The 17259-nt window shown below is 46.6% G+C and overlaps 1 non-coding gene across 1 annotated transcript; it reads left to right on the top strand.

Moving 5' to 3' along the window:
- The first annotated feature begins 3278 nt into the window (after window positions 1-3278).
- Window positions 3279-3392, top strand: LOC140308307 (U5 spliceosomal RNA). The gene has a single exon (XR_011916266.1). It is a non-coding gene; the product is annotated as a U5 spliceosomal RNA (small nuclear RNA).
- The last annotated feature ends 13867 nt before the right edge of the window (window positions 3393-17259 follow it).

Here is a 17259-nt window from a genome sequence, read left to right as displayed (position 1 = left end):
CATTCAGACCTTGCAGCCGAACACCTCCGCTCCCTCTTTTGATCATACATTGTCGGTTATTCGCACCTTGTCTTACCCGCTTTTTGCAAACTATAGTCAGACATTCACACGTTGCAGCTGAACCACCTCTGCTCCCTGTTTTGATTATGTATGGTCTGGCAATACTACCTTTTCTTACCCGGTTGTGAGTAATTATGGCTGGACATTCACACCTACTTGCAGTCGAACAGCTCTGCTCCCGCTTTTGATTTTGTTTGGTTGGATATTCGAACCTTTTCTTAACTGCTTTTTACAAACTTTGGTCGGACGTTCACACCTTCTTGCAGCCGAACACCTCCGCTTCCGCTTTTGATAGTATATATTCGGGCATTTGAACCTTTTCTTACCCGCTTTTTACAAACCATGGGTGGACTTTCACACCTTCTTGTACCCGAACAACCCTGCTCCCGCTATTGGTGGTGTACAGTCGGGTATTTTAACCTTTTCTTACCCGCTTTTTACAAACTATGGTCGGACATTCACACCTTCTTACAGCGGAACACGTCTGCTCCACCTTTTAGTGTTCTATCACACCTTTTTTTCACCGCATTTTATGGATTATGGTTGGAAATTCTCAACCACTCTCATCCGAAGACCTCTCCTCCCGCTTTTGTGAATATATTTGAACTTTAGTCGGACATTCACACCTTCTTGCAGCTGAACCACCTCCGCTCCCTGTTTTGATCATGTATGATCTGGCAATACTACATTTTCTTACCTGTTTGTGAGTAATTATGGCTGGACATTCACACCTACTTTCAGCAGAACACCACCTCTCTCGCTTTTGATGATGTATGGACCGGCATTCTTACCTTTTCTAACACATTTTTCAGCAATTATGGTCGGAGATTCACACCTACTAACAGACGAACAACTCCGCTCCCGCATTTGATGGTGTATAGTTGTTGTTTTGCAAATTATGATCTGACATTCACACTTACTTGCAGTCGAACAGTTCTGCTCCCGCTTTTGATTATGTTTGGTTGGATATTCGAAACTTTTCTTAACTGCTTTTTACAAACTTTGGTTGGACGTTCAAACCCTCTTGTAGCCGAACACATCCACAGCTGCTTTTGATGATGTATGGTTGGGTATTCGCACCTTTTTTTTACCCATTTTTCAGTAATTATGGGTGGACATTCACACCTTCTTGCAGCTGAACACCTCCTCTCCCACTTATGATCATGTGCGGTTTGATTTTCAAAATTTTTACTTTAATTTTTTCTAGCAATTATTGATGGACATTCAGACCTTCTTGCAGCTGAACAACTCCGCTCCCTCTTTTGATCATAAATTGTCGGGCATTCGAACCTTTTCTTACCCGCTTTTTGACAAAACTTGGTCGGACTTTCACACCTTTTAGTAGCCGAACAACTCCGCTCCCGCTATTGATTGTGTACAGTCGGGTATTTTAACCTTTTCTTACCCGCTTTTTACCAACTATGGTCGGACATTCATAACTTCTTACAACGGAACACCTCCGCTCCTTATTTTGATGATGTATGGTTGGGCATTCAAACCTACTTGTTGCCCGCTTTTCATTAATTATGGGTGGACATTCACACCTTGTCGCAGCCAAACACCTCCGCTCCCTGTTTTGATGGTGTATAATGGTGGACATTCGCACCTTTTCTCACCCGCTTTTTACTATGGTCGGCCATTCACAGCTTCCTCTCCACCATACTTGTATGGTGGGATATTCACACCCACTTGCATCCGAAGACCTCCGCCCCCACTTTTGTTGATATTTAGTCGGTCATTCGCACCTTACCCGCTTTTGGCAAACTATGGCCTTCTTGCAGCCAAACACCTGATCTCGCTTTTGATGATGTAAGGTTGGGCATTCAGACCTTGCTTCACCTACTTTTCACCAAATATAGTCGGACATTCACACCTTCTTGCAGCCGAACACTTCCGCTCCACTTTTGAGTGTTCTATGTAGCATTCACACCTTTTTCTTCACCGCATTTTATAGATTATGGTTGGAAATTCTCACCCACTCTCATCCGAAGACCTCTCCTCCCGCTTTTGTTAATGTATAGTCGGGCATGAGAACCTTTTCTTACCCGCTTTTTACAAATTATGGTTGGACATTCACACCTACTTGCAGCCGAATACTGATACTGATCCTCCCGTAATAAAATGGTCGGATCTTATCAAACACACTTTGTTTCTTGTGACAATCAAGTCAGCGAAACAGCGTATACACGTCAAGACACTGAATCAAGTTTGCCACAAGAACTCATAAGTTTGGCAGTATTGCTCTGCCGTCAGCAATCATACACCCATTTTATTTTCGTGAGACATGTGCAGGCACCTGTTCATCTACTGTTCTATCACTATGAATTAGTTTATCTATTATCAATAAGGATACTTCTACAACTACTATCAAAGTATGTCCGGACTTCTTATGTTGTCAGTTGCTATATATGAATAAGTGGGTAGCTACTGACAAGCATTAAGCATGTCACACAGCCCAAACATATAACATTTCAGGACACACCACACAGTTAACAACCACAGTGAAGCGTGTCAAAGCCCAAACATGTAACATTCAACGGGACACTTACACAACACATTCAAATCAAACAGTCAGACAACATACAAGAACATATACCCCAGCCGGCATTGCTCCCTGCCTATTTTCCTACAGCTCACTATGTGTGCGCACACCTTTATTCACAAACTCTTCAACTTATACTCTTTTACCGAAGCTGCTACAGCTCGATTGGCCGAATACCCTTAGATCCTATTTCGGTGAATTTGACATCTGCCTTACATGTAACAGATTAGCGATTTAGTTTGAGTGAAGGAATTCATTTTATAGCAAAATCCCAAATCGTGAAGAACTCATGAAAGTAAGCTTATTCTCGGATTCATGAAACTTGCAAATCCCAAGAGTCTGCTGAGAAACAAGAATGAATGCGAAGTAGACTTTAACACGGCTCTAGGAGCGAGCCGAGTGTGGGCTAACCGGGAGAATTGCTTGAAAGAAACGCGACACCGAATGAGCGGTCAGAACAAAGCCTCAATACGGTTTTCCCGTGGTGTTTTTGTTGCTGCCTTGTCTTTTGCACAGAGTAAAAGACAAGGCAGCCATCGAATAGGGCCCGATTGTTCCTACTTGGTCAGCCGAGGAGCAAGGGGGGGAGCAAGCGTCTCAACCAAGCAAAGCTCACCATGGGGAAGGTGGCTATGCCAACTAGCCTGATGCCCTGCTCCCGCAGTGACAGATAATCGTACTCTGGTTTCTCTTCATAATGTACAAGTCTTTCGCCTTTTACTAAAGACTTCCGTGGAGAGCAGCACTAATGAGTTGTTGCTATTTTTGGCAGGCTTTACCTTTGCGGGTGAAGCCCTTTCTGTCTGTGCAAAAGAAATCTTGTTACTGTGCAGAGTGACTTCTCTGAGTAGAGTTGCCTTACTTGTTGCGACTGTGCCGATGTTTGAAGCTGGAGTGCAAAGTTGTTGCTTGAATGGTGCTCGCTGGAGCGTGCGGGAGTGCAAAGTTATACCATTTAAAAGGGCTGAAGAGTGCTCAGTGCAGCGGGTGGGCGGAGATGCAAAGTGACACTCTGGCCACCTCGAAAACCGAGGTTACATCCAGTACCAGGGGCAGCCCAAGCTCTGCCGCAAGTGTGGTGAGCATGGGCACCTGGTTGAGGCTTGTACCAAGGTGATATGTGGGAAGTGCAGAGAAATTGGGGACACTTTTGGAGAGTGTCCAAATGGCAGGAAATGTAATCTCTGTGGAGAATTAAATCACCTCTTCTGAGACGGTAAAGCCACAGTCAAGCCAACAAAGAGAAGGACCAGAGGTGGCAGTTGGTGAACAAAGTGAAGAGGTTGACCCAATAAATTCAAACTTCCCGCTAAAAGCTTGGATTGGAAGTGAGGAGCAAAAAGGAGAGGGGCCTGTAGAGGCCTCACCACTCAGTGCTGAAGTCTGTGAGAATTCACAGGCAGAGGGTGGAGCTAAGCTAAATGAGGAGGAAGAGCAGACAGGTGAGTCTAGTGAAGGTACTCACCTCCCCGAAGGTCAACAGCCGAGGAGGACGGCATCTGAGTTGTCCTCTGATTCCCTTTAGCTCTGCAATCAACCCCCAGGGACTCAAAGTTAAATGCAACATTGCATCAGAGGCCAACACGAGAGTCCGAAAAGGAGAGCTAGTTTCCCAAGAAATAACCTGAGTGTGTAATTTGTTTTGATAACTTAGAAAAACGAAAATGACATACCTACTTTCCTTTATCCTTTTAATGGTTCTCACCTTCTCAACACTAAATGTGAGAAGTGTGAAATCAAAGACAAGAGCCCAGAGTATTATATCCTTCTTAGACTCCATAAAATCAGATGTGTTTTTAATACAAGAATGTGGACTACCTTTTTTGAAAAACCATAGACAATGGGAGGAAATGTGGCCCAATTTATCGATATGGAGTGGCTCAAATCAAATTAAAAATGATGGTGTGGCCATTCTAATTAAAAATCCGCATGTTCTGGTGCGAGACGGACGGGCACTTTTAGCACACTTGAATTTTATGGGGCAAGACTTTAACCTCTTAAATATTTATGGTTTCAATGGAAAAAATGACAGGTATGACCTTTTAGAAGATTACTCACAAACGGGTAAGAAATGGTAGTATTGCCAGACAATACATGATCAAAACAGGGAGCGGAGGTGGTTCAGCTGCAAGGTGTGAATTTCTGACTAAAGTTTGTAAAAAGCGCGTAAGACAAGGTGCGAATGCCCAACAATGTATGATCAAAAGAGGGAGCGGAGGTTTTCGGCTGCAAGGTCTGAATGTCCAACCATAATTTGTAAAAACCGGGGAAGAAAAGGCTCGAAAGCCCGACTATACACCATCAAAAGCGGGAGCGGAGGTGTTCAGCTGCAAGAAGGTGTGAATGTCCGACCATAGTTGGTAAAAAGCGGGTAAGAAAAGGTTAAAATGCCCGACTGTACACCATCAAAAGCGGAAGCGGAGGTGTTCGGCTTCAAGAAGACGTGAACCTCCGAACAAAGTTTGTAAAAAGCAGTTAAGAAAAGGTTCGAATATCCAACCAAACATAATCAAAAGCGGGAGCAGAGCTTTTCGACTGCAAGTAGGTGTGAATGTCAGATCATGATTTGCAAAAAGCTGATGAGAAAGGGTGAGAATGCCCGACTATACACCATCAAATGCGGGAGCGGAGTTGTTTGTCTGTGAGTAGGTGTGAATCTGCGACCATAATTGCTGAAAAATGTGTTAGAAAAGGTAAGAATGCCGGTCCATACATCATCAAAAGCGAGAGAGGTGGTGTTCTGCTGAAAGTAGGTGTGAATGTCCAGCCATAATTACTCACAAACGGGTAAGAAAAGGTAGTATTGCCAGACCATACATGATCAAAACAGGGAGCGGAGGTGGTTCAGCTGCAACGTGTGAATGTCTGACTATAGTTTGTAAAAAGCGGGTAAGACAAGGTGCGAATGCCCGACAATGTATAATCAAAAGAGGGAGCGGAGGTGTTCGGCTGCAAGGTCTGAATGTCCAACCATAATTTCTAAAAACCGGGTAAGAAAAGGCTCAAAAGCCCGACTTTACACCATCAAAAGCGGGAGCGGAGGTGTTCAGCTGCAAGAAGGTGTGAATGTTCGACTAAAGTTTGTAAAAATCTGGTAAGACAAGGTATGAATGTCCGACAATGTATGATCAAAAGCGGGAGCGGAGATGTTCAGCTGCAAGAAGGTCTGAATGTCCATCAATAATTGCTAGAAAAAATTAAAGTAAAAATTTCGAAAATCAAACCGCACATGATCATAAGTGGGAGAGGAGGTGTTCAGCTGCAAGAAGGTGTGAATGTCCACCCATAATTCCTTAAAAATGGGTAAAAAAAAGGTGCGAATACCCAACCATACATCATCAAAAGCAGGTGTTAATGTCAGATCATAATTTGCAAAAAGCTGATGAGAAAGGGTGAGAATGCCCGACTATACACCATCAAATGCGGGAGCGGAGTTGTTTGTCTGTGAGTAGGTGTGAATCTCCGACCATAATTGCTGAAAAATGTGTTAGAAAAGGTAAGAATGCCGGTCCATACATCATCAAAAGCGAGAGAGGTGGTGTTCTGCTGAAAGTAGGTGTGAATGTCCAGCCATAATTACTCACAAACGGGTAAGAAAAAGTAGTATTGCCAGACCATACATGATCAAAACAGGGAGCGGAGGTGGTTCAGCTGCAAGAAGGTGTGAATGTCCGACTAAAGTTCAAATATATTAACAAAAGCGGGAGGAGAGGTCTTCGGATGAGAGTGGTTGAGAATTTCCAACCATAATCTATAAAATGCGGTGAAAAAAAGGTGTGATAGAACACTAAAAGGTGGAGCGGAAGTGTTCGGCTGCAAGAAGGTGTGAATGTCCGACTATATTTGGTGAAAAGCAGGGGAAGCAAGGTCTGAATGCCCAACCTTACATCATCAAAAGCGAGATCAGAGGTGTTTGGCTGCAAGAAGGCCATAGTTTGCCAAAAGCGGGTAAGGTGCGAATGACCGACTAAATATCAACAAAAGTGGGGGCGGAGGTCTTCGGATGCAAGTGGGTGTGAATATCCCACCATACAAGTATGGTGGAGAGGAAGCTGTGAATTGCTGACCATAGTTTGCAAAAAGCGGGTGAGAAAAGGTGCGAATGTCCAACCATACACCATCAAAACAGGGAGCGGAGGTGTTTGGCTGCGACAAGGTGTGAATGTTCACCCATAATTAATGAAAAGCGGGCAAGAAGTGGGTTCGAATGCCCAACCACACATCATCAAAAGCAGGAGTGGATGTGTTCGGCTATAAGAAGGTTTGAATGTCCGAGCATAGTTTGTAAAAAGCGGGTAAGAAAAGGTTCGAATGCCCGAACATACACCATCAAAAGAGGGAGCGGAGGTGTTCCGCTGTAAGAAGGTGTGAATGTCCGACCAGAGTTGGTAAAAAGCGGGTAAGAAAAGGTTAAAAAAACCCGACTGTACACAATCAATAGCGGGAGCAGATGTGTTCGGCTACAAGAAGGTGTGACAGTCCGACCATGGTTTGTAAAAAGCGGGTAAGAAAAGGTGCAAATGCCCGACAATGTATGATCAAAAGAGGGAGCGGAGCTTTTCGGCTACAAGAAGGTTTGAATGTCCGACCATAGTTTGTAAAAAGCGGGTAAGAAAAGGTTCGAATGCCCGACTATACACCATCAAAAGCGGAAGCGGAGGTGTTCCGCTGTAGACGGTGTGAATGTCCGACCATAGTTGGTAAAAAGCGGGTAAGAAAAGGTTAAACTACACGACTGTACACAATCAATAGCGGGAGTGGAGTTGTTCGGCTACAAGAAGGTGTGAAAGTCCGACCATGGTTTGTAAAAAACGGGTAAGATAATGTTCGAATTCCCGAATATATACCATCAAAAGCGGAAGCGGAGGTGTTCGGTTGCAAGAAGGTGTGAACGTCCGACCAAAGTTTGTAAAAAGCAGTTAAGAAAAGGTTCGAATATCCAACCAAACAAAATCAAAAGCAGGAGCAGAGCTGTTCGACTGCAAGTAGGTGTGAATGTCCAGCCATAATTACTCACAAATGGGTAAGAAAAGGTAGTATTGCCACTCCATACATGATCAAAACAGGGAGCGGAGGTGGTTCAGCTGCAACGTGTGAATGTCTGACTATAGTTTGTAAAAAGCGGGTAAGACAAGGTGCGAATGCCCGACAATGTATGATCAAAAGAGGGAGCGGAGGTGTTCGGCTGCAAGGTCTGAATATCCAACCATAATTTCTAAAAACCGGGTAAGAAAAGGCTCGAAAGCCCGACTTTACACCATCAAAAGCGGGAGCGGAGGTGTTCAGCTGCAAGAAGGTGTGAATGTTCGACTAAAGTTTGTAAAAATCTGGTAAGACAAGTTATGAATGCCCGACAATGTATGATCAAAAGCGGGAGCGGAGGTGTTCAGCTGCAAAGAAGGTCTGAATGTCCATCAATAATTGCTAGAAAACATGAAAGTAAAAATTTCTAATATCAAACCGCGCATGATCATAAGTGGGAGAGGAGGTGTTCAGCTGCAAGAAGGTGTGAATGTCCATCAATAATTGCTAGAAAACATGAAAGTAAAAATTTCTAAAATCAAACCGCACATGATCATAAGTGGGAGAGGAGGTGTTCAGCTGCAAGAAGGTGTGAATATCCACCCATAATTCCTGAAAAATGGGTAAAAAAAAGGTGCGAATGCCCAACCATACATCATCAAAAGCAGCTGTGGATGTGTTCGGCTACAAGAAGGTGTGAACGTCCAACCAAAGTTTGTAAAAAGCAGTTAAGAAAAGGTTCGAATATCCAACCAAACATAATCAAAAGCGGGAGCAGAACTGTTCGACTGCAAGTAGGTGTGGATGTCAGATCATAATTTGCAAAAAGCTGATGAGAAAGGGTGAGAATGCCCGACTATACACCATCAAATGCGGGAGCGGAGTTGTTCGTCTGTGAGTAGGTGTGAATCTCCGAACATAATTGCTGAAAAATGTGTTAGAAAAGGTAAGAATGCCGGTCCATACATCATCAAAAGCGAGAGAGGTGGTGTTCTGCTGAAAGTAGGTGTGAATGTCCAGCCATAATTACTCACAAACGGGTAAGAAAAGGTAGTATTGCCAGACCATACATGATCAAAACAGTAAGCGGAGGTGGTTCAGCTGCAAGAAGGTGTGGATGTCTGATTATAGTTTGTAAAAAGCGGGTAAGACAAGGTGCGAATGCCCGACAATGTAAGGCAAGGCAAGACAAGGCAAGTATATTTGTATAGCACAATTCAACAACAAGGTGATTCAAAGTGCTTCACAGAGACATTAAAACAGAAGAAATAAAAAGCATGATTTAAAATTTAAACAAAAGAAGGAAATAAGAACAATAGATAAAATCAGAAAAAATTATATATATGAAAGATAAAATCAATAGTTAAAACATGATTCCGTTTTGAAACTCAAGCTTATTCAAATGCAGCTGAAAATAGATGTGTCTTCAACCTGGACTGAAATACACTGAGTGTTTCAGCTGATCTGAGGCTTTCTGGGACTTTGTTCCAGACATGTGGAGCATAGAAGCTGAATGCAGCTTCTCCATGTCTGGTTTTGACTCTGGGAACTGATAAAATACCGGATCCAGATGACCTGAGGGGTCTGGAAGGTTCATAGTGGGTCAGGAGGTCACTGATGTATTTTGGTCCTTGACCATTCAGAGCTTTATAGACCAGCATCAGAACTTTAAAGTCTATCCTCTGATGGACAGGCAGCCAGTGTAAAGACTTGAGAGCTGGACTGTGATGTGCTCCACTTTTTTGGTCTTAGTGAGGCCTCGAGCAGCTGAGTTCTGGATGAGCTGCAGTTGTCTAACTGACTTTTTAGGCAGACCTGTAAAGATGCTATTACAATAATCAAGCCTACTAAAGATGAATGCATGGACTAGTTTTTCCAGGTCCTGCTGAGACATCAGATCTTTTAGCCTTGATATATTCTTAAGGTGATAGTAGGCTGACTTTGTTAATGCCTTAATGTGTTTGTCCAAATTTAGGTCTGAGTCCATCACTACACCCAGATTTCTGGCCTGGTTGGTCGTTTTTAGATTTATAGATTGAAGCTCTGTGGTGACTTTCAATCGTTTATCTTTGGCTCCAAAGACAATTACTTCAGTTTTGTTTATGTTTAGCTGGAGGAAGTTGTGGCACATCCAGTCATTAATCTCCTCAATGCATTTTCCAAGGGCCTGTACAGGCCCTCTGTCTCCTGGTGACATTGTTATATACATCTGTGTGTCATCTGCATAGCTATGGTAGTTTATTTGGTTGTTTTTTATAATCTGTGCCAGTGGGAGCATGTAGATGTTAAACAGAAGAGGTCCCAGGATGGAACCTTGGGGAACTTGTGATTCTTGTCTGCTCAGATGTAAAGTTACCTATTGACACAAAGTACTTCCTGTTCTCTAAGTATGTTTTGAACCAGTTTAGTACAGTTCCGGAAAGACCAGCCCAGTTCTCCAGTTGTTTGAGTAATATATTGTGGTCAACTGTATCAAAGGCAGCACTGAGATCCAGTAAAACTAAGACTGACATTTTTCCACTGTCTGTATTCAGACATATGTCATTAAACACTTTGGTCAGAGCAGTCTCAGTGCTGTGGTGCTGTCTAAAGCCTGACTGGAAGGTATCATAGCAGTTATTTTGTGTTAAAAAGTAATTAAGCTGTTGAAAAACCGCTTTTTCAATGATCTTACTTAAAAATGGGAGATTTGAGATGGGCCTGTAGTTGTTCATTTGCGTCTTATCAAGATTGTCCTTTTTCAGCAGAGGTTTAATTACAGCTGTTTTTAGTGGCTCTGGAAACACACCTGACGTTAAGGACAGGTTCACAATCAGTAACAGGTCTGACTCCAAAGTCTTTGAGACCCCTTTGAAAAAACCTGTTGGTAGGATGTCTAAACAGCAAGAGGAGGACTTCAGGTGACGTAAGATGTCCTCCAGGTCTTTACTGTTAATGGGTTGAAATAGTGTCATGGTGTTTAAACCGGTTTTCGGTGGACACAGTACATATGCTGAACCTGCTGCTGATGTACCAACTGCTTGTCTAATATTTTGGACTTTGTCTATGAAGAATTTGGCAAAGTCATTGCAGGCCATGGTGGAATGGAGTTCATTTGTCACTGACACAGGAGGGTTTGTTAGCCTGTCAACTGTAGCAAATAAGGCCCGAGCATTATGACTGTTTTTGGTGATGATGTCAGGGAAGTAGGATTTCCTTGCATTCCTCAGTTGTAAATTATAAGAGTGAAGTTTCTCTTTATAGATGTCATAATGAACCTTGAGATTTGTTTTTCTCCATCGGCGCTCAGCTTTCCGACACACTCTTTTCCCATTTTTCACCAGTGTGGAATTTCGCCATGGAGACTTCTTCCTTCCAGAGATAACCTTCACCTTAATGGGAGCAATAGTATCCATAACATTTAACATTTTAGTATTAAAGCTACTGACGAGCTCACTGACTGAACCCCCGGACAGGGCAGGTGCTAAGGAGAAAACCTGGTTAAAGATCTTACTACTGTTTTCAGTTTTGAGATCACTGCTGTTGAGACATTTGTGTGCACTGAAATCGTACTCTCAAAGAAAACACAGGAATGGTCAGACAGGCCCACATCAGACACAGTAATCTTTGAAATGCTTAGACCCTTGGAGATCACTAAGTCTAGAGTGTGCCCCCTATTGTGCGTAGGCTCTGTTATATGCTGAGTCAGCCCAAAGTTGTCCAGAGTGTTACTCAGGTCTTTAGTCCCTCTGTCCTGAGGATTGTCCATATGGATGTTAAAATCACCAACAATAATTATACAGTCAAAATCAACACAGATCATAGACAGCAGTTCACTGAGGTCTTCAGAAAAATCTGAACAGTATTTAGGGGGCCTGTAAATATTCAGAAACAGGACACTGGGTGAGGCCTTCACCTGTATAGCCATATATTCAAAGGACTGAAAACTTCCAGGAGATAACTGCTTACATTGAAAGGATTCATTGAATAAGACTGCGACCCCTCCTCCTCTCCTGCTCACTCTGGCCTCGCTGATAAAACTGTAACCAGGAGGGGTTGACTCAATAAGAACAGCAGCACTGTTATTTTGTTCCAACCAAGTTTCAGTTAAAAACATAAAATCCAGGGTGTGCTCAGTGATAAAATCATCAATTAAGAATGTTTTCCCAGCTAAAGACCTAACATTTAATAAAGCCAACTTAAGTGTTTTAGAGGTATTATTTGCCCCCTCGTGTTTGGGTGCAGTCTGTGGCACACAAGGTATGTTTACTTTATTTAAAGATCTTTTTGAGTGCAACTCTCTGTGTTTTGACTGGGTCACATTTCTCCTTCTGTCACCTAAAAGTACAGAAATTTTAAGATCTTCTAATAAACAGGGTCCCAGCTTGTCCTGGGAAAAGTCACGACTGTCAGAATTCACACAGCCTGGACCCCTCACACATCACACATCAGACTGCGGAGACAGTACATGGTGGCAGCGTGAAGGGACAGAAGGGGGTGGGGCTGGGCTCCGTCGCTTCGGCTGCTCTAGTAGGGGCGGGGCTCGGCGGGGAACCTTTGGCCACTTTGGTGGGGGGTTTATGGGGGATAAAAAGGGATTGGGCTGGGGGGTAGATCTAAGCCCAGCATTGACCCGTTCCATCATCTCCTCAGTGAATTTCAGGTGAGGGGAGGAGGAGGGAGAAAGGGAGGGTGAGGAGCACAATGACCTGTCAGGGGTTTGGGGGGCTGGGGAAGGTCCTGGTCCTGGTCCCTGGTCCTGGTCATTAGTGCTGTTGAGAGGGTTTGGGGCAAATAAAGACCTCTCTTCTTGCCTCTGATGTCTCTCCTTTCCAAAGTTCCTCTTGGGTGGGGGCAGATGGAGTTCCTCCTCAAGGTTTCTGCTGGGATTTGTTTGTTCCTCTCTATGAGATAACTCCTTGTTTATCTCAGCCTTGGCCCCGAGCACAGATGGATGACGTAGGAAATAAAATATGTTGGAGGTGAACAGTTTCACCCCTGACTTGTTAAAATTAAATCCATTTGCCATGTATGATCAAAAGAGGGAGCGGAGGTGTTTGGCTGCAAGGTCTGAATGTCCAGCCATAATTTCTAAAAACCGGGTAAGAAAAGGCTCGAAAGCCCGACTTTACACCATCAAAAGCGGGAGCGGAGATGTTCAGCTGCAAGAAGGTGTGAATGTTCGACTAAAGTTTGTAAAAATCTGGTAAGACAAGGTGCGAATGCCCAACAATGTATGATCAAAAGCGGGAGCGGAGGTGTTCAGCTGCAAGAAGGTCTGAATGTCCATCAATAATTGCTAGAAAACATGAAAGTAAAAATTTCGAAAATCAAACCGCACATGATCATAAGTGGGAGAGGAGGTGTTCCGCTGCAAGAAGATGTGAATATCCACCCATAATTCCTGAAAAAAGGGGAAAAAAATGGTGCGAATGCCCAACCATACATCATCAAAAGCAGCTGTAGATGTGTTCGGCTACAAGAAGGTGTGAACGTCCAACCAAAGTTTGTAAAAAGCAGTTAAGAAAAGGTTCGAATATCCAACCAAACATAATCAAAAGCGGGAGCAGAACTGTTCGACTGCAAGTAGGTGTGGATGTCAGATCCATCCATCCATCCATCATCTGCCGCTTATCCGGGGGTCGGGTCGCGGGGGCAGCAGCTTGAGCAGAGAAACCCAGACGTCTCTGTCCCCGGCCACTTCCTCCAGCTCTTCCGGGGGGACCCCGAGGCGTTCCCAGGCCAGCCGAGAGACATAGTCTCTCCAGCGTGTCCTGGGTCTTCCCCGGGGTCTCCTCCCAGTGGGACGTGCCCGGAACACCTCCCCAGGGAGGCGCCCAGGGGGCATCCTAACCAGATGCCCGAGCCACCTCATCTGACTCCTCTCAATGCGGAGGAGCAGCGGTTCTACTCCGAGCCCCTCCCGGATGACTGAGCTTCTCACCCTATCTCTAAGGGAGAGCCCAGACACCCTGCGGAGGAAACCCATTTCGGCCGCTTGTATTCGCGATCTTGTTCTTTCGGTCACTATCCACAACTCGTGACCATAGGTGAGGATGGGAACGTAGATTGACCAGTAAGTAGAGAGCTTCGCCTTCTGGCTCAGCTCCCTCTTCACAACGACGGGTCGGTGCAGAGCCCGCAACACTGCAGACGCCGCACCGATCCGCCCGTCAATCTCCCGCTCCATTCGTCCCTCACTCGTGAACAAGACCCCGAGATACTTGAACTCCTCCACTTGGGGAAGGATCTCATTCCCGACCCGGAGAGAGCATTCCACCCTTTTCCGGCTGAGAACCATAGTCTCGGATTTGGAGGTGCTGATTCTCATCCCAGCCGCTTCACACTCGGCTGCGAATCGCTCCAGTGAGAGCTGAAGGTCACGGCCTGACGACGCTAACAGAACCACATCATCTGCAAAAAGCAGAGACCCGATTCTGAGGTCGCCAAATCGGACACCCTCAACGCCCTGGCTGCGCCTAGAAATTCTGTCCATAAAAGTTAGGAACAGAATCGGTGACAAAGGGCAGCCCTGACGGAGTCCAACTCTCACCGGAAACGTATCCGACTTACTGCCGGCAATGCGGACCAAACTCTGGCACCGGTCATACAGAGACCGAACGGACCCTATCAAGGGGTCCGGCACTCCATATTCCCGGAGCACCCCCCACAGGACTCCACGAGGGACACGGTCGAACGCTTTCTCCAAGTCCACAAAACACATGTAGACTGGTTGGGCGAACTCCCATGCACCCTCCAGGATCCTGCCGAGGGTATAGAGCTGGTCCACTGTTCCACGGCCAGGACGAAAGCCACACTGCATCTCCTGAATCCGAGGCTCGATTATCCGACGGATCCTCCTCTCCAATACCCCCAAATAGACCTTACCAGGGAGGCTGAGGAGTGTGATACCCCTATAGTTGGAACACACCCTCCGGTCCCCCTTTTTAAAGAGGGGGACCACCACCCCAATCTGCCAGTCCAGAGGCACTGTCCCCGATGTCCACGCGATGCTGCAGAGGCGTGTCAGCCAAGACAGCCCTACAACATCCAGAGCCTTGAGAAACTCAGGACGGACCTCATCCACCCCCGGGGCCTTGCCACCGAGGAGCTTTTTGACCACCTCGGCAACCTCAGCCCCAGAAATGGGAGGCCCCGTCTCCGAGCTCTCCGACTCTGCCTCTTCCGAGCACGTGTTGGTAGGATTGAGGAGTTCCTCGAAGTACTCCCCCCACCGACTCACAACATCCCTAGTTGAGGTCAGCAAAGCCCCGTCCCCACTGTAAACAGTGTTGACTGTGAGCCGCTTCCCCCCCCTGAGACGCCGGATGGTGGACCAGAATCTCTTCGAGGCCGTCCGGAAATCGTTCTCCATGGTCTCACCGAACTCCTCCCAGGCCCGAGTTTTTTTCTCAGCAACCGCCGAAGCCGCAGCCCGTCTGGCCTGTCGGTACCTATCAGCTGCTTCCAGGGTCCCACTGGCCAAAAAGGCCCGATAGGACTCCTTCTTCAGCTTGACGGCTTCCCTCACCACTGGTGTCCACCAGCAGGTTCGAGGGTTGCCGCCACGACAGGCACCGACCACCTTACGGCCACAACTCCGATCAGCTGCCTCGGCAATGGAGTCACGGAACATGGCCCATTCGGACTCAATGTCCCCCACCTCCCCCGGGATATGGTTGAAGCTCTGCCGGAGGTGGGAGTTAAAGCTCCTTCTGACGGGGGATTCTGACAAACGCTCCCAGCAGACCCTCACAATACGTTTGGGCCTGCCAGGTCTGATCGGCATCCTCCCCCACCAGCGGAGCCAACTCACCACCAGGTGGTGATCAGTTGACAGCTCCGCCCCTCTCTTCACCCGAGTGTCCAGGACATACGGCCGCAAGTCCGATGATACAACCACAAAGTCGATCATCGAACTGCGGCCAAGGGTGTCCTGGTGCCAAGTGCACATATGGACACCCTTATGTCTGAACATGGTGTTCGTTATGGACAGTCCATGACCAGCACAGAAGTCCAACAACATAACACCACTCTGGTTCAGATCGGGGGGGCCGTTCCTCCCAATCACACCCCTCCAGGTCTCACTGTCATTGCCCACGTGAGCATTGAAGTCCCCCAGCAGAAAGAGGGAGTCTCCGGTAGGAGCATTCTCCAGTGCCTCCCCCAGAGACTCCAAAAAGGGTGGGTACTCTGAACTGCTGTTTGGCGCATAGGCACAAACAACAGTCAGGACTCGTCCCCCCACCCGAAGGCGGAGGGAGGCTACCCTCTCGTTCACTGGGGTAAACCCCAATGTACTGGCACACAGCCGGGGGGCAATAAGTATGCCCACACCTGCTCTGCGCCTCTCACCACGGGCAACTCCAGAGTGGAAGAGAGTCCAACCCCTCTCAAGAGGACTGGTTCCAGAGCCCAAGCCGTGCATCGAGGTGAGTCCGACTATATCTAGCCGGAACCGCTCAGCCTCGCGCACCAGCTCCGGCTCCTTCCCCAACAGAGAGGTGACATTCCACGTCCCAAGAGCTAGCTTCAGTAGCCGAGGATCAGACCGCCAAGGCCTCTGCCTTCGGCCGCTACCCAGCTCACATCGCACCCGACCCCCTTGGCCCCTCCCACGGGTGGTGAGCCCGTCGGAAGGGGGACCCACGTCATCATTTCGGGCTATGCCCGACCGAGCCCCATGGGCACAGACCCGGCCACCAGGCGCCCGCTGCCGGGCCCCACCCCGGGCCTGGCTCCGGGGGGAGGCCCCGGTGTCCCATATCCGGGCAAGGGATCACGAGGTCCAAATTTTTTGTTCATCATAAGGGGTCTTTTGAGCTGTTCTTTGTCTGGTCCCTCATCTAGGATCTGCTTGCCTTGGGTGACCCTACCAGGGGCTTAAAGCCCCGAGCAACATAGCTCCCGGACTCATTGGGGCACGCAAACTCCCCCACCACGATAAGGTGACAGCTCAGGAGGGAGGGATGTCAGATCATAATTTGCAAAAAGCTGATGAGAAAGGGTGAGAATGCCCAACTATACACCATCAAATGCGGGAGCGGAGTTGTTCGTCTGTGAGTAGGTGTGAATCTCCGACCATAATTGCTGAAAAATGTGTTAGAAAAGGTAAGAATGCCGGTCCATACATCATCAAAAGCGAGAGAAGTGGTGTTCTGCTGAAAGTAGGTGTGAATGTCCAGCCATAATTACTCACAAACGGGTAAGAAAAGGTAGTATTGCCAGACCATACATGATCAAAACAGGGAGCGGAGGTGGTTCAGCTGCAAGAAGGTGTGAATGTCCGACTAAAGTTCAAATATATTAACAAAAGCGAGAGGAGAAGTCTTCGGATGAGAGTGTTTGAGAATTTCCAACCATAATCTATAAAATGCGGTGAAAAAAAGGTGTTATAGAACACTAAAAGGTGGAGCGGAAGTGTTCGGCTGCAAGAAGGTGTGAATGTCCGACTATATTTGGTGAAAAGCATGTGAAGCAAGGTCTGAATGCCCAACCTTACATCATCAAAAGCGAGATCAGAGGTGTTTGGCTGCAAGAAGGCCATAGTTTGCCAAATGCGGGTAAGGTGCGAATGACCGACTAAATATCAACAAAAGTGGGGGCGGAGGTCTTCGGATGCAAGTGGGTGTGAATATTCCACCATACAAGTATGG

The sequence above is a fragment of the Leuresthes tenuis genome, unplaced genomic scaffold (assembly GCF_036924035.1).
Source record: "Leuresthes tenuis unplaced genomic scaffold, fLeuTen1.0.hap1 SCAF_5, whole genome shotgun sequence".
Lineage (NCBI taxonomy): Eukaryota > Metazoa > Chordata > Actinopteri > Atheriniformes > Atherinopsidae > Leuresthes > Leuresthes tenuis.
The sequence above is the reverse complement of the archived record's forward strand: the minus strand, read 5'-3'. Positions and strand labels throughout refer to the sequence as shown.